This window comes from Dasypus novemcinctus, chromosome 14 (assembly GCF_030445035.2).
Source record: "Dasypus novemcinctus isolate mDasNov1 chromosome 14, mDasNov1.1.hap2, whole genome shotgun sequence".
Taxonomy (NCBI): Eukaryota; Metazoa; Chordata; class Mammalia; order Cingulata; family Dasypodidae; genus Dasypus; species Dasypus novemcinctus.
This window is the reverse complement of record NC_080686.1, coordinates 51,230,496-51,257,379: the sequence shown is the minus strand read 5'-3', so window position 1 is coordinate 51,257,379 and position 26,884 is coordinate 51,230,496.

Here is a 26,884-nt window from a genome sequence, read left to right as displayed (position 1 = left end):
GAGGTGTCTCAGGGCCATGTTCTCTGCCATGTCCCAGCCATTTTCCCTCATTCCCTATACTAATCTCCCTCACTACTATTAACGATAATAAGTTGATTAATTTAGTGTTCATTGTGTTGGCAATTCCATGGATTTTTAAAGTATTTATTCTAGTATCATATATACAACCTAAGATTTTCCCTTTTAAACTCATTCAAATATATAATTTAGTACTAGTACTGTTAATTAAATTCACATGTTGTGCCACCATCATCACCATCCATTGCCAAAACTTTTCCATCATTCTGAATAGAAAATCTGTACCTTTTAAGCCTTAACTTCCTATTCCCAACCCCATTCTCTACCCTAGTAAACTATATTGTAGATTCTGACTGCAAGTTTGCTTTTTCTAATTGTTTCATATCAGTGGATTATACAATATTTGCCCTTTTGTATTATATCTAGCTTATTTTACCCAGCATGATGTCTTTAGGATTTAACCATTTATCCATGTTGTCACATGTATCAGAACTTCATTCCTTTCTATAGCAGAATAATATTCCTTTGTGTGTATATACCACCTTTTGTTTATCCATTTTTCAGTTAATGAAACACTTGCGTTGCTCCTACATTTTGGCTATTGTGAATGATGTTTCTATGAACACTGGAGTACAAATATCTGTTTGAGGCCCTGCTTTCAACATACCTAGTAATGGGTTTGCTGGGTCATATAGCCATTCCAGTTAATTTTCTGAGGAATTGCCAAACTGTCTTCCATAACAGTTGCACCATTTTACATTTCTACCGGCAATATACCTTCTTCAACACTTGTAATTTTCTGTTGTTGTTGTTGTCTAAATAGTAACCATTCTATTGGTGTGAAATAGTATCCCATTATGGTTTTGATTTTCATTTCCCTAGTGGCTAATGATGTGGAGCGCCTATTCATGTGCTTTTTGGCCATTTGTATATCTACTTTGTATAAATGTCTATTCAAGTATTCTACCAGTTTTTTTAAATGTATTTTTTGTCTGTTAATAAGTTGTAAGATTTCTTCATATATTCTGGATTTTAAACCCTTATCAGGTAAATGTCTTCCAAATATTTTCTCCCATTTAGCAATTTGTCATTTTACTTTCATGATAAAACCCTTTGTGGACTGGAAATTTATAATATTGGTGAGGTCCCATTTATCTATTTTTTTCTTTTATTGCTCATGCTTTGGGATGTAACATCTAAGAAACCATTGCCTACTATAAGGTACTGAAGATGCTTCCCTACATTTTCTTCTAGAAGTTTTATAGTTCTTGCTCTTATATTTAGGTATTGGATCCAGTTTGAGTTGATTTTTGTACATGGTGTAAAGTAGGGGTCTACCTTCATTCCTTTTCAAATGTAGACCCAGTTTTCCCAGTACCATTTGTTGAAGAGACTATTCTTTCCCCATTGAGTGGTCTTTGCCCCATTATGAATAATAAGTTGACCATAAATGTGAGGGTTGATTTCTGAGCTTTTAATTCAGTTCCATCGGTCTATATATCTGCCCTTCTGCCAGTACCATGATGTTTTGATTACTTTGGCTTTGTAATAAGTTTTAAGATTGGAAAGTGTGAGTCCTCCAGTTTTCTTCATTTTTAGTATCATTCTTTTGGTATCATCTTTGGCGACATTTTTCTTTAGCATCATTCTTTAAAATATATGAGTTAAAAACACCTCTAACTTTTCATCTGTTTCTTTTATTACTATTATCATCATCACCATCATCATTAATATTATTTTTATAAATCTAAGCTTTGTATTCCATAACATGCCTTGGACCAGACAGGAGAGAATCTGTTTAAAGGTTGACTGCTTTAAGAGTAACCTGAGTTCTCCATTAGCAAGTTTTTACCTGAAGCTGGGTTCAATGAATACAAACCCATTACGTTTGCCAGTCTATATGAAGCTTTTTCACATTCACAGATACCATATTAATACATGTACCCAATTATGTTATTAATTTAAATAATTTTTGCTTTTTAATATGGCATGCACTCTAACAAGTCACATGATTTCCTCTTTTTAACTAATGCATACTTTGCAGGGGAGTATAAACAAGTCCCTCATTGGTAAACACAGTGTTTACTTGATTTTAGCTTTGACTAAGCTTGTTTTCTCTTACTTTATGAATCTGGAATAATATAAACAGGATGAACTCTTCACAGAGTTTTGAAGTAGAAAAAATTTTCCCTTTACTTATATTCTATTTCCTTTAATTATGCCTCCAGTCCCCTATGCCAATCTCCAGTTCTCATCTTTCTACCCTCTCTCTCCATGGCTGTCTACCATTCCGCTGCATCTTACCTATTCCTAACACCAGTAAAGAGGCCCTATGCTCCTTATGTTTTTTTAAAGCTCTTTGTCATCACTTACCTAGTATTAATTTCCTGTTACATTACTAAAGTTAATATGATCAGCTAAATCATTATTTGGTCTTTGTAGATGTTAATGGATTTGTCTCTTATTTCTTCCAGATAAATTTTATCTCAGTCACGGCCTTTAATGACATATTGCCACAAAAATCTAATGTGGAATTTCAGACAGCAGATCGAAGAGCTTATGAGGGTTCCTTGACTCAGAGCATCTTCTACCACATTTTAGATGAAAATGCACAGGTAAGTGTATTAATTTTTCATTGCTGCTGTAACAAATTTCCACAAACTTAGAACTTAAAACAATACAAATTTATTGTCTCATAATTCGATAGGTAAGAAGTTTTAGTGGGACCAGATTCTCTCCTCTGATTCTCACAATGTACACCAAGGTATTGGTTGCCTGGGCTCTTATTTGGAGGCTCTTAGAGGCATTCAGGTTGTTGGATGAATTTGGTTCAGTGCCGCATAGAACTCTTTCCATTCCCATGCTGGCTGTTGGCCAGGGTCTTTCTCAGCTTTTAGGGACCATCCACATTCCCTGATTTCCTAGTTCCTGGTCTCCATCTTCAGAGCCATCAATGCCATGTCAAGTTCTTCACTACACCTCTTGGGGCTATTTCAACAGTACTAGCAATGCTAGTAGTTTATTTATTATATGAATAATCTTTTGTGTTTTTACAAACCTTACCTTTTCAAAAAAGGAAAAAAAAATTAAAACCCAAACTAAGTGAAGCCATATTTACTTATTTAAAATGTTGGAGGGCATACTTATACCAATGAAAAAGATATAAATTTTTATTACTTGTTTCCACCTGGAGTCTAAGAGAAGGAAAAGCTACAATTTTAAAGCTGTTTCTAGCTCCATAGAAGGAAATGTTGAGACCCTGAGTAGTTGTTGTTTCTATTTTAGGAAAATATTAATAAGCCTTTGGATATGAGAAGGTTTAGAGGAAAGCTAAATTCCTTTGCATGATAAAATAAAGAGTATTGAAGGACCTAGGAGTGGAATGTGAAAAAATGGAGAAGAGAGGAGATATGATTATACCCTTAATAGAAAAGGGGCTAAGCCACATGGACATGCAAATCCCTTCCATTTTCACAGATATTCATTCAAAATACATATTGGAAAAAATCAAGGAGAGGGATAGGGTTCCCTATCCCTATGTCTGGGGTGATAAATGTGGAACAAAGGTGGCACACAGTAGCAATTGATATGATCTATAAATCAAGCTAATAGAGTGGAAGCCAGTTGCTATGGCATAAGAGGAAACATGAAAACCATGCCTTCCCATTGAATTACCCAAGATTGAGGCTTCCTTGGTTCATGGGATGGGGTATTTGTTTGTTTTTCAAATTTAACTAAAATTTGAGAGGACAAGTTATTTCAGCTAATGCCATGTAGTGGATCACGCATCTTCAAAAAAGTCCCATGAAGTAGTTTCAAAATTCCATCTTTACCCTATTTGATGAGCGTTATTTTCCCATGAGAATGCAGTAAATGTGCTAGATCTTGATTTTGGTCCTGTTTTGTATTGACCTTCTTATTTTTCCTCCTTCTCCTTCCTCTGTCTCCTCTTCTTTTTCCTGTGTTCCTGGTTGAAAGTAACTTACAGTCATTTCTGATCTTTTTTCAATGATCTTAAACTACTCTTTTAAAATGTATACTATCAATGGATTGTTGGCCATGGTGTGAATACTTGGAGAATATCTTCATCCCTCATAACTTCCAAGCATCTCTAGGAGACCTACAACTTAAATCAATGCCCATAAAGTTATGGGGGAATAGTCTGGTTTATACTCTGAATCTGGAATGCTTCAGGCCGTTGTGCTCTCAAGAGGACAAAAACTGGTTCTTGGGTGGCAAAAATTTTATTGTTTTTACATATAAAAATAGTTATATATAGTACATAAAAAGATATGAAGTTATTGGTGGTATTGAAATTTCATGGGTGGGGAAGCAATTAAGAAAAACAATGTCTAAAAGGCCTTTTAGGGGGTCGGTTATGAAGAAGGTTGAGTATTAAAAGCTGATTTCCTGGAAGTCACTGGAAATTTATTCCCAATCTACCTCAGAATTTCAGATACACCATGGATTTATACTATGGTAGTTCCTGGATCCACCAAGAAGTTTCTGTGGGCTATTCTAGATCATTGGTTTCCATCCCTGACATTTTAAATCATAATTTCAAGATAAAAAGAGTCCAGAATCTATTACTTTACAAAGGCCTCTAGTCAGTTCTGATAATCATCCAAGTTTGATTACATTGCTGTTCTACTTTATAATATGTAATAGTTTCTAAATGTCATAGCTCCTTGAGTCTGAAGAAAATGGAAACTGTGCTCCTGACTGCTTACTTTGTTATCTGCATCTACCTAATACATCCATTTTCATGCTTAAGGAACAAGAATTTCTAAGGCATTTTCAAAAATAACTTCTGTTAATTCCACTTTTAATCTAATACTATTTAGCCTCTTGCTCTTGTCATGGACTTTTTTTTTCATTATGAGTATCTGATAAAAAGTGAATTATAAAACATCTCGGTTTTGTTGGCTTCTCTTTTGCTAACTACATTTTTACTCCTCCATAGGTTAGAATCATTTTTAGAGAGATAATAGATACTTATGAGAAAATTAGATGCATATAAGTATACAAGTGTATGTGTCAGTTCCAAAGAAAATTATAACATCTTCATGGTAAAGCTTTTGTTAATGACTGTAAATATCACATATTTAAAAATGAGTATTGGTTTTCATTGAGAAATTTCACTAAACAGGAGTTGCTTTATTGATTTTTCACTCTTCTGTGGCAGTGCATCCTGAATTGGAAATAGTTCCATCATAAGGAGATGAATCATTTTTGGTTTATAAGAATTCTGTCAGAAGAGAAAAAGAAATCAATAGACTTGAAGTTTACAACCAAAATTGTTTAAGCAACAAGAAATACAAATGGGGATATTTTAAATGAGTAGTATTAATTATGCCCTCTATATTCTTTATGAGGAATTATAGATCTTATTTTAAGTGATATGCAAAACCTAAAATCAAAGTGAGAGCTTTACACTTGAAAGGAATAACAAAGTTCTTATTGCCTTCCCCCAGGTACACATCTTGCTCAATATTTGTCTAAGCATCAAAATATATTTTCCTATATTGTTTATGTTTATATGTGTTTTTAAACTACTATTTACAATTCAAATTTTGCAAATTGAACATCTCTTAAACTTCCATTGGATGCTCAATATTTAGAAATTTTTGTTGCAAAAATGTTTTTATCATGAGATTCATTGGCAATCACATCTTAATTCATATACCTGACATTGGTGCAGGTTAGGTTTCCTAAAAGTGGGACCTATCTGTACACATATGTATGTGTGTAGTTGGATAGAATTTATCCAATCTGTGTTCCTTCATCATTATAGGGTCATGCACTACTGGGAGCAATGATCAACACTGATGATGTGAAAACAAAGAAAATTCAGTGGGTACACTTTAGTCCTTTTTTCCAAAGATCTTCAAAGTAGAGTCTGAATTTCTTAGTGTGATAATAGAAAGAAAATTCTATCATTTACACTAAAGGTTTCTATTGAGTTACATGATGAAAAATAAAAGCCAGTTTTTATAAACCAAATATGGCCATTGTATATTTAGGAAGAGAATATTTTAGAAGAAAGACAGTGGCAAATTTTTATCTTTTTATAATAAAATTCCACTCCTTTCTGCTTACAAGGAGGAAATTACTTTATTTTATATTCATTACATTAACAACATTGATTAGACTAATAATTCCAGACACTAAGCCAGACTCTTATGGTAAAAAAATGAATGAATCCTGATTTTTTCCTTCAAAGAACTAACAGCCTAATCATTAAAAATAAAGTTCTACATAAGATCATGGAGGTCTAGATTCCTGGTTCCAACTTTCCAATGATAACTTTGTGAAATTGAGGGAAAAAATAATTCTTAGCTTCAGTTTCGTTGTTAATAAATTTGGGGATAATAATAATTGCCATACAAATGCATGAAAGTTGCTATGTTAAAGGGAGTAATAGATATGAAAGTGATTTCTGAACAATGACAATAGCTTCCTTTGAAAGAATGCTAAAATTTGTAAAGATACTTTCTTTCACATAACCTCATTAGTGTGTAAATTCTGAGGATTAACATTTTTTCTCCTTATACTATCAGCTCTTGGGGAATTCAATATCAATAATAGCAAAGAATATGAGGAAAGCAATGGGCCTATGAGTCACCTTGTCCAATTCTACTTAACACTCAACTAAAACTTGTCTCTTAAATGTATGTTCACAAGGTTAATCAGCTTTAGCTTGGACATCTCTATACCTCTGTAATTATATGCACTGCTTTTATTTAAAGTTTTTCCTTTTTCAGTCAATCTAATATATCTTGTTCCATTTCTTTCACATCATTAGTCTGCCTTCTGTTTTCATTCAGAAATCTGTTTTTCTCATTACAGACAAGGACTTTTCTTGTTTTTATCTGCTTCTTCCCCCCATATAAACTCAAAATGCTGAGTATTCTTCACTCTAACCTGTCTCCTCACCTTCCATTTAGGGGAACAGTTAGGTCTGTCCCTTGCTCATTAAAATCTTAGGAGGAATATACAGGGCCTATTGTGTGAATCTTCTTTGGAGTGCTCAATAGAGATTGACTTAGGAGGGTTTTGAACTGAGTCTCCTTTTCTCCCCTTCAAAACCCTACAGAGCTCTACTTCCAAGGTTAAACCACGAAGGAAAGAAAACAGTCATGAAGAAAAGAGAACAAATGCACATTAAAGTAGAGAGAAGCTCCCATATTGTTTGACCACCAAAACTTCCAGCTTTTTGGTGTCTGCACCCCTCCCTTGTCCTCCCTCTTCCCACTTTATACAGATGAAGTGTTCCTACTACTATCAAAGGCCAGACTTTGCCCTTGAACTTTGTGTCCCACCTCCTTACCTTCTCAAGGACTACATTGCAGCTCTTAGCTTTCATGGCTGCACAATTTTTACAATTTTACACAATTGTTCCCTTCAGACCTTCAGACTATGCCTTAGCCTCGCTGATGCTTATAGAAGACAAATCAAATCAACCCTTTTTTAAACACTCCACTTGTATTTAGTTATATCCCATTTCTTCATTTGTCTTTAATATTCTGAAAGATATATCTGTGATTACTTTGTATTCTCACTTCACATTCTTTCCTCAAAATCCATTCCAATAAAACTTTATTTAATCCCCACCACTCCACTAATTGTCTCTCTCAAGATCATGATATTGGTTCTAAATATATATGGTAAACTTTTCTCTCTCTTGCTTGCTCAACAACAATAAAAATACAGCTTCTTGACTTCTTCTTAGTGTATGATAAAGTTAATGATTCTTTTCTTCAAGAAGAATTCTTTGTTGGCTTCTGGGAAAACTCAGTCACAGTCCAGAATGTTCTTTTTTATTATTATTATTTCTTTTGCAGCTTCTTCTCTAAGTATTGCAGTGTCCCCAAACTCTGCCCTGAGCTACCTTCTCTATTTAAACATGTAAAAACTATCTACAAGTAAATGATTCCCAAATATGTTTCTTTAGACCAGGCAGCCCCCTGAATTCTAAACTTATATATAAATTGCTGACTTCACATATCCTCTTGAATGTTTAATCTCCATCTCAAAATCGAAACTTATTAATCCCCTACTTCCCCTCAAACCCAAGCCCCTCTGTCTCACTGTTTTGCACTGTCATCTACCCAGGGGCTCAAGCTAAAATTCTAGAAATTAGTCTTATTCATTTTCTAGCCCATCTATCATCATTAGGTTCTTTTGGCTTTACCAACGAATGTATCTCAAACCCATCTACTTCTCTCCATCTTTCCTGATCTTCTTAGTCCCAGTCACCATAAGCTTTCTCTTAAATAATTCCAATAACAGGCCTCCCAGTTTCCTCCTTCTATAACCCATTGTTTACAAGGCAGTGAGTGTAATTTTTAAAGGGTGGTCAACAAGAAAGTTACAAGCAAGTATTTCTTTTCACTAGAAGAAAATAAAGCAGAGACTTTGTCTTTTGTGGTTGCTGCCATAGGCCTGCTTCTGGAACAGTAACTGAGACAAGTTTGGTGCTCCAAAAATAATCTGTTGAATAAATGACTGATGAATACATGTTCAGAAAGAAAGTCATTTTTTTCCTTCTCTATAGTATATTTGTGTATATATTTTGTAAAAACAGTCTTATATATCAAATATCAGGTATGTATGGCAGGGCAAGCACGGAGAGATTGGGAGGTTATGAGTTTTGTTTGCTTGCTTTTGGTTTATTATTATTATTGGAATACCAAAAGTGATGAAGAATGATTGATGTTATGGATGCACAAATATGTGATTACACAGAATACCATTGATTGCACACTTTGGTTGGATTTATACTTTATTAACATGTACCAATAAAATTGATTTGTTAAAAAAATGTTGCTAAGCAGAATCTATATTGTCACTGGAATGATGGATAAGAGTCCAGGGTTTTCTCCCTTGTCAGCTTTCCTCTCATTCTCTCCACCCTGAATCTTTCCTTCTCATTTCTATCTCTTTGCATCACCATCTCCTCCTGTCTACTCTCTTTGTTTTCCTTCTCTTACTTGGTTCATGCTCTGTCACTGCTTAATTAAGTTTTCAGTCCATATGTTGCTAGTTTCAGAGGCGAGAACTTGTCTGTGATTTTCATCAGTGGGACTGGCCCTGGGGAGAATAGCGATGTGTCCTGTTAACTGTTTTTTAAAATACAGGATGCTTGTCAGGGAACTCAGCAAATACCCTGTCCCAACAGCCGTTGCCTGCCTTTTTGTGATGTGCTATAATCCCACATCACCCTCAGCACTTCTCTGGCCAGTCTATCAAAGACCTCTTGAAAGCAGTATACTCAGACTTGAACATCAGTTCTTCAGGGCTTATTATCTTCTTTGTTATTGAACAAAATATTCTACTATAATAACTTAAGTCTTCATTAATATTTTGGCAGCCTACTCACGTTTTTGATTCATGTGAACTAAAATCCTTTTTTCACACCTGCCACCATTTTATAAGAATACAAATAAAATCCTTAGAACAGTATATGACACTAGCAAACACCTATGAAAATGGTATTTTAAGAATTACTAACTAAACTCATTAATAAAATGAATTGAATAATTAATTTCCTTTGGAAACTTTTCTTCTACTCTCAACAGATACAACAGACCCTATCTTTCTCCATTTTATTCACAAATCTAAGTGTCTGTTAAAAGCCTTACTGAAATCTAGATATGTTATATTTATCCTGTTCCTCTGTCTGGTAAGCTAATAGAATTAGTACCATTTCCTAATATTGGAAATCATTTTTAACTATGGAGGTCACAGATACAGGGAGGTTGTAGAGTTGTAGATCATTACAGGTGACTGGAAAATTAGGTTCCTAAGAAGAAAATGACCCTCTGCTTCCCTCTCAAATGAATTAAATATCTACAAATGATATAGAATTACATAGTGACAGGTACTGAGCAGTATTTTTGGATGTACCTCTCCTTACAATAAAACATTTCCCCTTTTAGAAACTTGTTCAGAAGTCAATTTACAAACGTGTCTTGGATACTATAGGCCAGTAGACATGCTTCCATTGGGTACTCAGGAAAAGTATTATCCTGTATTTGAAGATTTTATATAAAAATATTCATTTTCCCTTTTGCTATTTCTGCTTACATAATACACAACTTATCTTCTATTATCCTCCACTGCCTCCTATATCTTTTACCTAAAAGAAGGTGAAGAGTTGATTAAACACAGCCCAGGGGTACTGTTAATAAAGTCCATATGAAGGGAAAATTTCTACCTAAAACAAAGAGTCAGGAAATAACTGTAACAAATACTAATTAGAGAGGATAAGTAAAATACCTGATTAAGTAACTCTGAAAATGAATAAGAGTATAAAAAATTCAAAATATATGTAAGAAGCTAGATTTTGGAGAAAGGCATATTAGTAGAAAATAAAAGTCCGAGTAAAGCTTAAACATATATGATAATTTGTACATTTCTTGAATGTTTGTCCATTAAATGTTGTTTTTCCTCCAAGCTCTGTCCTAGGCCCAGTCTTTTGTCACCCTCCTTTGTCATCCTGGGCAATTTCAAAGTTTCAGTAGCCATTATATACTGTTGATATATAAATCTCTATAGCCCACTCAGAAGATATCCATCGGCGCTTCATAATACTATAACCAAGTACCCAATAGCCATCTCCTGTGTGTTCCCACGAGCACCACAAACAGCCATATTCAAAACAGAATTCAACCTTTTTCCTGCAAACTTGCTCCAGTGTGTCTCAAACATGCCGTGGGCTCTGCCTTCTATAGAAGTATTCACATATTTCAGTCTTCCATCCACAGATACTTTTATGTTCTTTTTGTCTGATTCCCACTTATTCTCAGGTCCCCAATTAGACAAAAAATTCTTCCAGAAAGCCTTTTCACTAGGTCTCTGATGTATTCTTCCCTCTGTGCTTCAAAATCATGGGGCAGTTTATCTAACTTCAAACAAGCCTTCCATTGAAATTAGCTGTGTATTTCTCTGTATCTCCCAATGGTCTATGACCTTCTCTGTTCTGATCATCTGGTAGCTCCATAATTTAGCAGCATGTCTGGACTATACTAGGCATATTGAACCCTTCTGGAGCACCTACTATGTAACAGATACTGTATCAGATATCAAGAATCACACAAATATCCGTAAGTCCTATTCTTATTATTAAGGACAACAAGGAAAGAGTAGCTGTAGTCAAACAATTATAGTAGAAGATGAAATGTAGTAAGAGTCCTATGATAGGTATACCTTTAGTGGTGACAAAGTTCTGATGGGGCAAAAGGCAAAGTTATACCAGGATTCAGGTTTTATAGGAAACTAGACAATAGGTGGCTGGAAGAGGAAGGAGATAGATGTATATTTTATTGTATAAAAAGTATTTATAAGAGTACTTTATTGAACACCTGCTTTTAGTTAGTTGTTATAAAGGATATTTTATCAAAATTATTTCATTCAACTCATTTGATTCTCACAGCAAACTTGGCACATGGTAATTATTGAATACTTATCCCAACCTGGTTGTTGCTATTCATCAAAGAAAAGGTTAAGAGAGTTGCTACTAAGGTGCTGAGTTTAGAAACTGAGATAAGCTGCCTCCAAATGCCATCTTATTTATTTAATGAGTCTCTAAATGATCATGAGTTAGAGATGATGGCATATTCCTGGGAATTGGAGTAAGAATGATGGAGAAAAGACCAATGGGTGAAACATAACTAATAAGTAAATTTGAGTCATTTCTTGTAGAGGATTATTAAAGGACCTTTAGAAATGTGGTATGGTAAAAACTCCACTATTGATGCAGAGTATTTTGATAGCCTGACAAAACAGTGCCTAGATTATTAGCAGAAGCACTGTTAAAGGATATTTACATGCTATACTAATGTGAAGAAACCATTATGTAATTTAAGTTGGGCTTGGGTTCAGAAAGCTACGCATTCTTTAGGGTGATCAATCTATTTAAATGATCTTTTGGACTTCTGATGCTAGTGAGTCTGAATGGTGTTTCTGACCCCTTATATTGAACCTGAGATATTTCAGAATTACCCATTTATCATAACAAGGTCTAAAAATCTGGACAAGATGGAAATAAATTTAACTTAATGAATAATTTTAAAAGGGAAAAACAGCATCTCTATGGCTATACAGTGACTTTACATTCCAAAAAGACTTATGGTGAATTATGAGTTAACACAGAGAACCATGTATGGCGCATAGTTAAAATCATCACTATTTACAGGTTCTGCATTCCCTAATTCACCTATTTGCTCCAAAAAGGTCCTAGCACTTTAGTGGTTGAGGCCTGTGCATCTTCAGAGCAGTGAAAGAAAAATCCCAGCTGAGGTCAAACAAAACTAGTTCAGTATTGGCTAATTCAATGTTAGCAAAGACTTTACAAACATAACTACCATGAATATTGAGAATATATTGTATATTGCCTATTTACTTGTCTGTTTGCCAACCCCCCCACACACACACACCAAACCATAACTTCTTTGAAAGTGTTATGTGTGATGTGTAGTCCATTTTAAGCTTGCATCAACATAGCTTTGACATGTAGTGGGTTCTTGATAGGTATATACTGAATTTATCATTTGAATTGATAAAATATTCAGTGTTGTTATGTGCCATATATTCTATGTCTACAGGTATCTTGATGGGGGTATAAAGGGAAGTTTACTTTTATCAGAACTTGCGGCGGCTTGCTCGGTCGGTAGAGGTGGTGTCTGGCTGCGGACGAGGGGTCGGTCCAGCTCTGGACAAGGGGTCAGTCCCGCTTGGGACGAGGGGTCGGTCCCACTTGGGACGAGGGGTCGGTCCGGCAGCAGACGAGGGATCGGTCTCACAAGGGGTTGCGCGGTTCGGCTGACGGGGTCGCCCGGCGAAGCCGGCGACGAAGGGGTCGCCCGGAGAAGCAGGCGACGAACTGGGGACAAGGGAGGCCAGGCCCTTGTCGGGGGCTCTCAGGACTGGAGGGCGCATGGCAGAAGAACTACCGCAGAGACAAGGTAAACACGCAAGTCCACTTTATTGAGGGAGAGGCAACAGTTTTATAGGGGCTGGGGAAGGCTGATTGGTCGAAGTCATGCCCTGTTCTGATTGGTTGCTGGCGAAAGGTCAGTGGGCGGTACTGGACGGGGGAGGGGTGGTGGTTAGGGATTGGCTGTTGCTGTTGCTGGGGGAAGTGGCAGGGCTTAGTGATTGGTGGCTGCTGTTGCTGGGGTAGAGGGCAGACTTGAGTTTCCCGCCCACGCCTGGCTGTTGCTGCTGTCGGTGGAAGGGAAAAGGGCAGACTGGAATTTTCCGCCCTGCGCCTGCGCAGGGAGAAAGAAGAAGAAGGGTCCCGCCCCACAGGCATCGTGTGGCGCCATCTGGGAGGAGGGGCGGCCGCGGAAGCATGGCTGCCGAGAAGGGGAGACCTGAGGGCACTCTGCGCCCATGCCAAGCTCCCTTCAAGAGTGGCGGTGAGTCCGACCAGCCACCCTATTATGGGGGCAGCGGCTTGGCCTGCCGCGGCTGCTCCCCCGCCAGGCCAGCAAACCACACTTCAGCCCTAGGGGTGACTGCAAGAACTCATGTTTTTATCAATTATTATTTGAGTTTTAAATACATTTGCTAAGTAAGTATAAAGCTAGACTCAAATGATAACTATTAAACTTGGTTTCATGCAAAAACATTTTTGAGCACCTGTTATTTACAAAGAACTGTTCTATTTGCTTTGGCTAGATCAGTGAGCAAAATAGATCTAAATCCCTTGTGGAACTTACAATTGAAGGCAAACATTTTATTTTATCCTCTCCTTTGATACTTGCTTATTCCAGAGGAAAACCTGCAATGTCTAGTATTTGTAATCACCAAACAAATTGTCATAAAGTCAGTATTATTTATTTGTGATTTGAGCTCCACTTTCAACCAAAATAATCTCATTTCTACTGAATAAATACAACATTAAGGGTCCTCAATGGATCCACTAACCACATTCATTCTTCCATATTAATCACACCTGTATTTTATAAATTAATCAGTTAGCAATATTCTTTTAATTTGCCAAAAGGCTATACAAAATACCAGAAGATGTGTTGGATTTTATAAAAGGGATTTATTTGGGAAAAAAGCTTACAGTTCCAAGGTTGTGGAAAGTCCAAACTGACACACCTTCAGAGATGCCTTCTCACCAAAGTCAGCTACTGTTGATCCCAGTATGTTGCCACATGGTGAAGCAAGATGGCCACTGATCTCTGCCAAGTTCTCAGCCTTCCCCTTTGGGCTCACCGTCTCCTCTTGAGCTGCTCCATAGGCCCAGTCTCTTGGGAGTGTCATGCTTAAATGATCCTGTGTCTTACATTGCAGATACAGAATATGCTAGCTCTCTTTTTACTCTGTCCATTTTGTCAGTTCCAGCAAGGGAGCAAGAACTCAACTTAAGTCATGCCTCACTGATATAGTCCAATTAAAAAGCCCTATAGCAGTCTTATCACTTAATCTAATCAAAGGCCCCTCAAATGAATTTAATGCAATCAAAGGATATCACACCCAGAGGAAAGATTACTTTACAAACATAATATTTCTCTTTTTGGGATTCGTAAAATAATTTCAAGTTGCCACAATATGTAACATAAAATTTCATCTGAAACAGTTGTTTCAAGGTTTCCCTCAACATATTTTTAAGCTATGACATTTTTACAAACCTAGTTTTAGAAACTTGCATGTTTTAAGATGGATGTTTGATTTAAGTTCAAATGACTAATGAATTAGATGCCATAAAATACCTATACATGTCACATTTTCTGTTCTTTGGTGGTTTGGGACACCAATAAATTTGAAAGAGAGAAAGAAGAGTTTGCAATTATGTTGGCCAATATGCTTCCATTCACTAAGAGAGCATTTTGTGACATTGAGTGTTTTAAAAATATTTATTGTTCAATCACATCCATTTCGGAATGCAAGTGCAAAAATAAGGAAATATGTTCAGTGTTTCCATTGAGGACAAAGATAAGGATAATGGGTGACAGTGACAAGTGAGGTAAATAAACGCAGGCTCTATGTGAAGAAAGATCCTCCAAATAGTGCTTAGTGTCCAATATGGGAGTAGTCCCCCTTGCAGAGTTGTCTTTCAGAAGTTCAAATTGAGGAGAGGAGACCTTCTGTTAGGGAAACCATAGGAAGAGTATATACATTGGGAAGGAAAGTGAACTATTGCATGTTTCTTAAACTCAACTGGGCATCAGCAGCAATAAGAAAGCTTATTAAAAATGTACTTTCTAGGGCTCTAACTTCAGAGACGTTGACTTAATATATATGGGATATTGAAATTTTCAAATCCATGAACAAAGCACCTAGGGTGGGCTTCAGGTTTTCCCCGCCTCTCCCACCCTTACTCCCAGCAAGATGGGTGATTGGAAGGGCAGGGCTTGGAGATGTCAGCCTGTACTACAGTCAAACAAATTGCTCCTTGTTGAAGTTGGAGAGCTTTTCTTGATTAGCAAAAGGATTTATTCCCTTGAATGAAGTTAAAACAAATCATCATAGGTCACCTTTAAGTTTCTTTGTAATGCAAGCATTCTTTATGATATAATAGACCATAACATTACCATCAATTAATTTGTAAACTTGGCTCTCTACTACTAGTCTATGATAAATGAAATCTACCACCATAAAATATTAGTTGGTTGTGATTCAGTAAATATACAGCAGCTTTGGACAATCTCAGAAATCAAATAATGATTTTTACACTATTTTTGCTATTGGTTTGGCAGGTGGAAATCACTCATTCAGCCTGGACAAAAAGCTATCTGCCCTGCCATTGCACCTAGCAGATGTTGGGAGAAGTCAATAGATTTCTATACCAGGAGTTCCTTCTTCTGTCAAAGACTATTTAAATATAGGAAAGTTAAAGACAAAATAAACAGCAATGAAGCTCCATCATTTTGAAAAATTTTAGCTCGTGCCTTTTCAAGTATAGGGAAGAATTCAGTAAGAAACTGTATAAAATAATTTTTCTCCTTAGCATCATATACCTGTAAAATTGATTACTAAAAATACCCTAGAAGAACTCTAATGTTCCATTCAATCCTTTGAAAATATTGTGATGAGGTGAAAGATCTAAGGGGATCTGAAAGGGAGTCTGGTATCTGACTATTCATGTGACCCAAACCTTAATACCATAGTTAATATTAATGCTATGAAATAATCTTCACTGGATGACAGATGTAGCATGCTAACTTTTAAATTCTAAAAATCAGAAGAGAAAATAAATGCAGCACACTGTTCACATTCGTTCACATGAACATGTAAAAATTACATTCTAAGGTATTTATTAACTCTTGTACAGACACCTATATATGACCTCTATTTGTCTTTGTTTCTTTTGACTTCTCTTTCTCTATATAAAATAACAGAAATACAAGAAGAAAATAACAGCCTGACAGTCCAGGGTTGCGATTTCTGCTTTGCAAGGCCAAGCATAGATCACAAGGGTCAAACAATTTACCTCTGAATTGACACAATCAAAAGTGAATTGACATTGGAAGTGAAAATAGAAGTAATGCATTTGAACAGTTTATAATGCATTTTTGACTATTCAAGGGCAAAATGAAATATAACGCTTCCCAGGTTCTCAATTAAACCTTTTCCAAAAATTGATATCATTAAAATATCAGTATTAATATTAATGTTTTAAATAATTTAGTTTGAATTTGAATTTCTGTATGCATTAGAGAATCCTACTCCTTATTTAAATCTAACTTAGAATTTGTATGATTCTCTTTTTCACAAAGTCCTGTCTAGATTATGAAATATTTTAATATAGTTAAAAGATACCAGAGACAGTTATTTTATGTTCATTAGTAACTCACAAATATTTGCAAAGCATAATATGAATGTGAGTTTTTAAAACCTCTATTTTATAATTATAATTTTGATATTTTCAATTTGCTTACATAGAAATTAACAGTTTTAAGATCATTGAATAATAGAAAATATAGGGCTCAGACATTTAAATATTTCACAATAGCATTTTTAATCTTAGATGCGACAGGAATTGCATTGTCTAACAGTTTTTCATTGTGCAATTAAGCTTTCACAAGTAGAAAGCTTAATTTTTAAAGTCAAACATATGAAATGAAAATATCAGGTTTTACGGCATGGTAGAGTATCTTATTCTTCTACTTGGAACTTTCTTAGCTTCAAGGGAAAATTATAAATGGCATGACATCAAAAGAATGAAGTACAGTTTCTGATTATTTGAACAGTTTCAGAATCATATAAAACATCAATATTCAAACAGATATTAATCCACATATATTTTCTTGAGGTTTTGTTTTTCAGAAACAGCAGGAATTTCTTTCCATGAGCATCATACAGATCCACAAATCTATAGAGAAAGGGATATAGAGAGACTGGAAGTTTTCCTGAAATAATGTTTTAGGAATTGTCCTTTAGAAGGGAAAGATTACCCTGATTATTTACTAACTCTGCCCTAGGTAAATAAAATGATTTGTTTCTTTATAATAACATCCATGCTGGTAATCTAATTTATGTTTTTCATATTTCAGTTGATATTGCATGTCTGTCCATAAACAGACTGTTAATTAACTTAATTTTCAAGGTAAATTTTCACTATCAGACAAAGGTGAATCTACTTCCCTGAATATGTGTAGGTCTTTTATAATCCTCTCTGCCATATATCTCAGGATTAGAGGAATTTAGGGAGGACCAGCCCCTATCTGAAAAGGATTCGGGGATTTTGCTACAAGTGGTATCTCCGTGAACTGTTTTGCCCCTACCGTGGCTGATGCGCTGCTTCTTGGTACCAAGCATTGTTATAATACAGTGTGAAGGAGAGCTGATTGGTTGACATGCAGCCAAGGAGCTAAGAATAAAGGGCTAAGAATGGGTGGAAGGAAGCAGTTATCTTTCCTCTGTAGCTTTACAAGCTAATTTTTTTTTTCCACATAAAGAAATAGTCTATCAGACATGGTTCCCAGAAGGCTGAGTCTATGGCAGCAGTCTGAGAGCTGTTCTCTGAAGCATCCCAGGAGACAATAGCTTATATATATACAGTTAAGAGAACTGGATAAACTGGGAAGATCTAGGAAACAAGAATATCCAAATTGAAAAATGTTTTATTTTTATCTTCTTTCTTTTTGATGTTTGCTTAGATGTGAGTCTGATCTATCATATTATTAGGTAAAAAACACACACACAAAAACAAGGGGCTCAAAATATTTGTTTTAGATAGAAAGCCATAGAGAGGCTAAACTATTTTTACCAGAATAAAAAAGACAAGGGAAGGGCTCTATAAACATTCCGTTTTTGAGAAAAAATCCATATCCAGGATAAAATATAGGTAGGTTAAGTGCATAAATTATATTTAGGCATTAAAGACCTGAAAAGTAACACAAATTATGAGATTCCTCTATTACTAAGTAGTAGTTATGATTCACATTTGAGTTGTGTTTACAGGACAAAATTTCACCAATGTTTTTTTTTTTTTTTTTTTTTAAAGATTCATTTATTTATTTAATTTCCCCCCCTCCCCTGGTTGTCTGTTCTTGGTGTCTATTTGCTGCGTCTTGTTTCTTTGTCCGCTTCTGTTGTCGTCAGCGGCACGGGAAGTGTGGGCGGCACCATTCCTGGGCAGGCTGCTCTTTCATTTCACGCTGGGCGGCTTTTCCTCACGGGCGCACTCCTTGCGCGTGGGGCTCCCCCACGCGGGGGACACCCTTGCGTGGCACTGCACTCCTTGCGTGCATCAGCACTGCACATGGCCAGTTCCACACGGGTCAAGGAGGCCCGGGGTTTGAACCGCGGACCTCCCATATGGTAGACGGACGCCCTAACCACTGGGCCAAAGTCCGTTTCCCTTCACCAATATTTTTATGATCACCAGAAAGACTTTTTGGCTACATAACAGATAGTCAGTTAATATTTTGATCATTTATTATGTACTTACTATTGTGAATGATTCAAGTGAGTTTTTAATATATAATAAAATAGTTTCTACTCCCTAAGAATTTATCAGGCAGTTGAAGATAATTGAAGTTGGGATTGATAACATTAAATATTTATCTATTTAACTACAGAATACTACGATATAAACAAAGCATGGCAAAACAAGTATAACAAGCTTGAATCATACAGAATGGTTTAATAAAGAAATATTTCACAAACACAGGGGGGTCAGTCTTTGCTTACCCAAACAAAATTTTATATTGACATAATCACTATTATGTTTCTATATAATTAAGATAATTTGAATCAAATCACTCAACAATAAGTAATTTTTATGAAATATATTACTATGAAATGAATGAAAGAATATGATATGTATCTACTAGGCATTCCTAGGCCTGACTGCCAATCAGTAAGCAAATGTAGATTACATCTACACCATATCTCATTATAACCTGAAATTTCGGCAATGAGATACTCAGGAATTTAATGGTGAAGGTTGGGTGGACTGAGAAGATGCTCCTAAATCTCCCTTTGCTAATTTATCTTGAAATTTCAGAAAATAAATATATATTTTAAAGTGCAGCACAATGCAACCATAGGGTCTGATTAAAAAGTGTCATTCATGTGCTACCATGCTATTTAGAAATAAGGATGGAAATGCCAATAGCAACTGCCAAAAAGGCTACAATGGTTGCCTTAGGAGAAAGGAAAAGGAGATAGAATTTAGGAAGTTTTTGGGGGGTTTTGTTTGTTTTGTTTTCATCATATCTTTTAACAAAATTATGTATTTTTAAATGATATGGCTATATGTTTATCAAAAAGAAAACATTAAAAGGAAAATCTAAAGAGGTCCCAAAAGAAAAATGGGTAAAAGACCTGAACAAGCATTTGAGAATAGAGAATATCCAAATGAAATGACCAGCAAATATGTGAAAAGGTACTCAAAATCATTGATCATCAGGGAATGAAATTTGAATTAATATCATGACACACTCCAGAATGGCTAACAACAGCAACAACTGCAAAACAACAAGAAGACAGAACCAAATGTTTGTCAAGATGTTGTGTAGGCTGAATATTCATATACAGGTGATGAAGCAATGTAAACTGGGACCACAACTTTAGGAAATGTTTCGCCTTACCTCCTGAAACTAAATGTATGCATATTCCATGGCCCAACAATTCCCCTCTTAAATATATGCCCAACAGAAGTGTGTTCATATGTTCACCAAAACATAATGTGCTAGAATGTTAACAGCAGCACTATTAATAACCGTCCTCAATTTAAACTACACAAATGGCAATAAAATGTTGAATGGATGAACAAATTTTGATATAGTCACACAATTGAATGCTGTGCAGCAATGAGAATAAAATAGCTAAGACTACATGAAATACCACTGCAGAAGGATTTCACAAACCTAATGCTGAGGGGGAGAAGCAGGTCACAAAAGAACACTTGCAGTAAGATTCCAGTTACATGCATTTCAAAAACCAGTATAACTAATACATGATGTCACAATTCTAGATAGTGCTTGCTGTCATTTAGAGGATTGTGACAGGATTGGTGGTTTGATTGAGGCTTCCAAGGTGCTGATAATGTTGTTTTTATGATTATATGGATGTGTTAGATCTGTGAACATCCTAAAATTATATAAAATATGGAGCATTTTTGGTACATGTTACAGCTCAAAAAAGAATTCAGAATAAAAAAGCAATAAAAGCAACATTTCCTAGAGCTGAAGAAATGCATAAATCTTCAGACTGAAAAGTCTGACTCATTGACAAGTAGGTTGAATCCTCATTTTAGTTGAGATCTACATGAAAAGGAGCCAGTTATATGATTCTGATAAAGAGCTCTCCAGACATAAATATGAAGTTAAATGTTTTGTGGAACAGAAAGAAATTAGGACATAATGGGATCTGAGTGGGAACACTTGAGGGTAGGGGAGGTAAGATTGTGAAGGACCTTTTCTTTTCTTGTCCTGGCTGTAGTATAGAGCTTGGATCATATGTTGCATGAGGTATTAAAATTTTAAAGGTTTTGGAGGGTATTATCCAAGAAAAATGACATCATCTAATTTACATTTTTAAAACATCTCTCTGAAAATTGATTATGGCTGGAACATCGGTTTTAGCAATAGTGATGGATAAAAGTCAATTGAATATGGATATATTTATATATCATGTAATGTATGATCCAAGCTCCATAATTTGTTTTGTTTATATGGGACATCAATTTAGACTCTTGAGTTTCCTATCGTATTGAAATTATATATGAAATAACCAGCTTGGTTTGTTTGTTTTTTTTTAACAGCAGTGTTAAAAATCATCCCTTGCTTAGATTAAAAACTTCATCCTCAGATCAATTGCTGCACTTTTAGAAGAGGGTCAGTGCCTTTATCAATACTTTTGTTTGATTCAGAGGCATATGGATTCACTGTATCACACATGCAATCAATTTTTTTTTCATTCATGTGTCTCTTAATATTAATTAATTAACATGGTGCCATCAACTTTGGTTTGTAACTATAGTTTGTTCCAGCATTTACTTTCTTAGAAGTTCCTTAGAGAATGTTACTTGTGCTGTCCTATACGTATCATCTTCCTTAGGTTAGCCTATTTGTCCTCCAGATTTATAAAAATATGATTGAATCCAAGACCAACAAAGCTCGGGCCTAGACAAGCACAGTCGATAATTCTCACCACAAAACCATTGTAGTGACTGCAGACATCTCTACAACGACCACAAATCTCTTTCGAATTGTTGTAGAGATGAATAATCCTTTACCTACAATAATTTAATATCTATAATGATCTTATTCCTCATCAAAAGTCAGACATTTCCATCAGTGAAAGAAGAGTATATAACCCTGCCTCCTATCACACAAAGGTTTCAGTAAAATAAGCCAAATTTCATTCCTCTTTTAAAAAAAAAAACAACAATGCTTTATCATCAAGTTAGAATTCTATTTATTGATATAAGGCCCACAGGCTGCTATGTATATTTAAGTGTCACTGAAATTCATTAGGAGAGTAATAGGTTCAAAAGCATTGCAGATGGCACATTTTACAAAATCAGAGGGCCAATTTATTTATTCCATACAACTTAATTTATGGATAGAGCTTGGCTGACTCTGAGTCTACTGCATTAACTACATCTCCTTTGTGCCACAATATGAATTGACTACTTTGGGCTCTTTCTATAGTGATCCCAAATCATACCCAAGAAATAACAACTCTTTCTGTCTACTTTAGGAAGGAGAACTGCATTCTCTGTGAGTGGTGGCACATTTAACATGTAGAAAATAATAATCTGGTTTTGAATTCTTCATTTCTTGAATCTGGGGTTTCCCTTTATTTCTAGCTCCCCTATGTTATTAAAACAATATTATTTTATTTTGACTAGCCTAGCTATGTGTTTGTATCTGATACAAATATCATCTACTTACTGTCTGCTCCTTAATTTGGGGGATATTTATCATCCTTGCACCTAATCTTAAAATGCTGACCCACACAAGTACATCTACAGAAGTGGCACAGCAACTCTTTCCTATGGTCTTTACAATACTAAATATACAATGCAGTAAAATAAACCTAAACAGATTGGCAATTGATTATCATATTCTATTATTTCAATAATAATTTTTGCATTTATTTTTTGAATGTTGAATGAGTTAGACACCATTATATTTAATCAAGTTTTTAATCAGTGTTTATTATATAATTTTATTCTCAAGGAGAGCACATTTTTGTGGCATAGCTAGATAAATAATTGTAGTTAAAAGGTGACTTGGCTCCTGTATTTGTTTAAATAATATTGAAACAAACCATAAGGCATGATAGAAGAGAATGGATAAATATGCAATTGCCAAATTATAAGGTGTTTAGTTGTTATACTAGAGAATATATGCACACACACACACACACACACACACACATATATACACTTATTTCCTTGGGTGAAAAGGTCCCTCTTCTAACCAGTTCTGCTGACCCTCTGTTTCAACAGTCTAACCAAACCAGTGGAAGTAATTATGGAATGATAAAGAATGTCAACAGAGATTTTGGAATTTCTGAGTATGTTTTGAAAAATAGAACTATTTCCTCATAGGAGCATTTTCTATCATATGTGGAGATTTATTCTATGACAGCATGACATGAATTTGAACATTTAATGTCCATTATAAATATAAAACTTATTAGAGAGAATCACTTTGGTCAGTTCCTCAAGCAATGCAATAAAATATTGCTCATATGTAATTGTTTTAAGTAAGAAATGTTTCTTCTCACTCTCTCCGAGTGAGCCAGATAATCAGAAAGCTCCAATAGTTAGACCAGGAGGCTGTAATGAAATCACCTCTATTCTCTGGTGACCAGAAAAGTACATTGGAAGAAATGAACTCCCTCCTCTAAATCAGTCTTTGAAAACTCAAACTTATGAAATGATAGAAAATGCCACATTCTACTTCAGGTTATCAGGGTTCATCAGCTTGCAGACATGGTCTTATTAAAAATTAGGAGGCCAAATGATGTATTTTGCTATCATATCAAAACATCTTGGCTGCAACTCTGTATCAGATTCCTGTAAAAGTACAGAAACCAAAATGATAGATAACTATAGAGTTTATTTTATTTCCAACAGAAAAATTCCATTTCTGAGAAATAGATTTGAGGAAGTTGGTCTTCACTAATACACGAATTAAAGATAGAAAGTAAACAATATATCTTGTATTTTAATTTATTAATTTGCAATCTACTACTGATACATCTCAAGGAAAGGAAATTATCTTAATATTTGTAATTTGAGGTCTGTTGATTCACATCTGATTTTTGTAAAGCAGAGAGAAATCAAGAGGGAAAATAAGCTAGAATTATATGGACTAAGAACAGAACTGCAAAAGTATGAGAGGGGGTACAATAGATAATCTATTAACTTAATATTTTAATTGTTTTGCATATTTATTAAAATAACTTATGTAACCCTCTGAATCTGAAATCCCAGCAGACCAGGACTACAAATTTTCCATGTACTGAACACTTTATATTAATCACGGTTAACCTTTGGCTAGCTGTACACACTTTTGACTATACTTCCAATTCAAGCTGCTTAAATTTTATTGTTTCTGAGGAGAACTTATGAGCTATTCTGATTTTAGTTTTTCTCAAAGTAACTGCTTTCCCTCTTCTGCTAAATAGCTTTTATAAAGCTATTTTAAGATAGCTTTAAGATAAAAAGTGTTTTAAATCTCCAGGATATATATTGACTTTAATTACTACTTCTAATGGGTACAGAAGCACTTCTTTATTGTTTAGGAGACTTCCCTTACCTATAGGTATGGAAGTGTGATCTCATCAGTTTTAAGGCTGAAAAACTTTGTGTTTCAAGGGGTAAACCGGTCTCCTCACAGCAAACTCTACTACAGTTAATATCTATGTTTGATTCACCTCTTGAATACTAGGAGTATTCAGTTGCCTAATGGGACAAGTAAGTATGCAACTTGGTCTGGTTATCCGAAATGGCAGGAAAAAGGCTTTTGGGCAAAAAGTACAAAATTGCATCCAAAAGCATATGTGCTCTTTAGAATGGAAGTTTCTTAGGGAGGAAAACTTCTCTGAATCAGCTTTGAAACTTTAATTCCTAGAAAAATGGCTGGCACATTGAAAGCAAGTAATAAATTTTTCAGGAATGAATAAATACATGATTAATTGCATGAATGAATGAATCAATCACTGCCAAAGATTACGAAGGCAAATTTCTTCATGCTTTTTGTAGACATTTTCTTAGCCTACCCTGGTATTATCCTTGATTTCCCTACAAATCCGTGAATCAGTTTAGTTATTACCATCCATTTTTACAAATGATGATACTGAGGCCAAGAGACAAGAAATGATGTACCCAGAGACAAAGACAACTAATAAAAAATGAAACAATGGAACTGAGATGAAAGTAAAATTCACCTTCAGATAACCTTCCACTATTTCTGTCTACCCTTAAAACTTTATACCTATAAAATAAATGTATGTACCTATGTATTTACTCTCTCACAGGTGAGAGCCAAATGTGTCATTGATAGAAACATACTTTAAGAATAAAAAATTCTATTTAAAGAGAGGGTTTTGTTTTTATTACTTCCCACCTCTATATTCTGATACATAAGGACACTCTCCTGAATATTTTCCCTATGTTCAATCTATGATACCCTTTAAGAGAATTTCACATGAGTCCTGGCTTCTGTTGAAATAACTTCCTTGAACACACAAAGCTAGTGCTAGTTATCCCCTCATCTCATTGTCCTTAATTACCTATACTCCAATTCCTTTAATCATATCATCCCTATTACTTTTTATTACCAAAACCCTGGGGTCTTGGAAGGCCTGGAGAACACTTCTCATAGCTATGTGCCCCTCACGAAGCCTAGCCTACGCTTGCATATGATAAATGTTCCTACATAAGTTTTGATTAAGACAGTTTAAAAGAGTCAATAATGTAGCTTCTCATATTTTCAATTAAAAAAGAAAAATAGTGTATACTCAGTGGTATAGTTTTTTTTTTTTTCCCCTTTATTTTTTGAAGCAGAGAGCAAAGCGGCTGAAACAGCCATGCAGCTTAGTACTTGCTAAGATGGGACCATAAATCTGAACTAGTATTGTGCAATTTTATGTCCAGAAAAATTCTCCATTGTTTGAAAGTTCTCAGGTAAACATAATAGGCACATCACAGCAATAGACTGCTGCTTTGGGTTGTGCCATATCATCTTCACAACCTTCTTTGGAGCACCTAATTGTGTATAATGCTGTATTATGTGGTGCCATGAGAACTACACTTAACCAGTCCCGGCATTTCAGGAGCTGGAACAATTTTGAAATTGCAACACACCAAACAATATTGATTCTCATAACTTGGTAGAATCTTATAAATCTTACAGAAACAAGTGATAGGCTATTCTTTGTCTTCATTCTACTAAGTCCTAGGTTGAATTGTAGACTATTTCCTTCTTTTTAAATGCTGAGACATTCAACACTTTACTTTACATAAAAATTTACCCAGCATGTTTGCTTCTAATATCCTCTATTCCACTATTAATTTAATTAGTGCTAAAATCCTGGAAGATGCTTTCTTTTACACAACTAGAAATAATATCGTGCTGCTTCCTGGAAACAAGTGACAAGGGTGCTATGTTTTGTTTAATACTTCTATAGCTGATAAAAAATCTACTAGACCAAAGGGATGAATTCTTGCCCGAGGAGGAGTGATACCCCACAGATAATCTATAGCCCTGTTTTGGTTCCTGAAGAAAATACTACCATAAAACCAACTCTGCAGGCCTCTCAAATTAGAGATGCCATCAGCCATTACATTAATGCTAACACACTTTAGCTTAATGAAATGCATTTCATGCTGTTACAACAAAATGCACTTGAGAGTAGCAATACAGTATTAATACAAATGCAGTAACAAGCAGAGATGCCTTTTTCATTAATTTAAAAATAATCATATTTTCTATGTGTGTAAACATATATCAGTACCAAATTCAATTTAGCTTCTCATTATCACTCATACCTGTACACTCTTTCAATTATTACCACATGCAGTGAGTTTTGTAGATAATCTGTGTTCTGGATGAAATAAGGGATTACATTTTTGAGGTCTTGGAATAAATATTTGTTGATGGATCCCTGAGAGGAACCAAGTAATAACCCTGAAGAATCAGGATTATAAATCAAAATTGGCAGGTAGTGTGTGGTCCCCAGACTAGGTTATATAATATTTGTCAACAACTTAGCACTATCCCTCTCAATTTAATTACAAAGCATGATCTTTGACGTCAAGGAATCTGGTCATTTTCAGAACATTAAAGCCTCATACCAAGTGCCATCCTCGTGTGCAGAGGATACAGGCATCACGCCTGTATCCCTGAGTCCTGATGGCATCTCTGAGTGTACCACT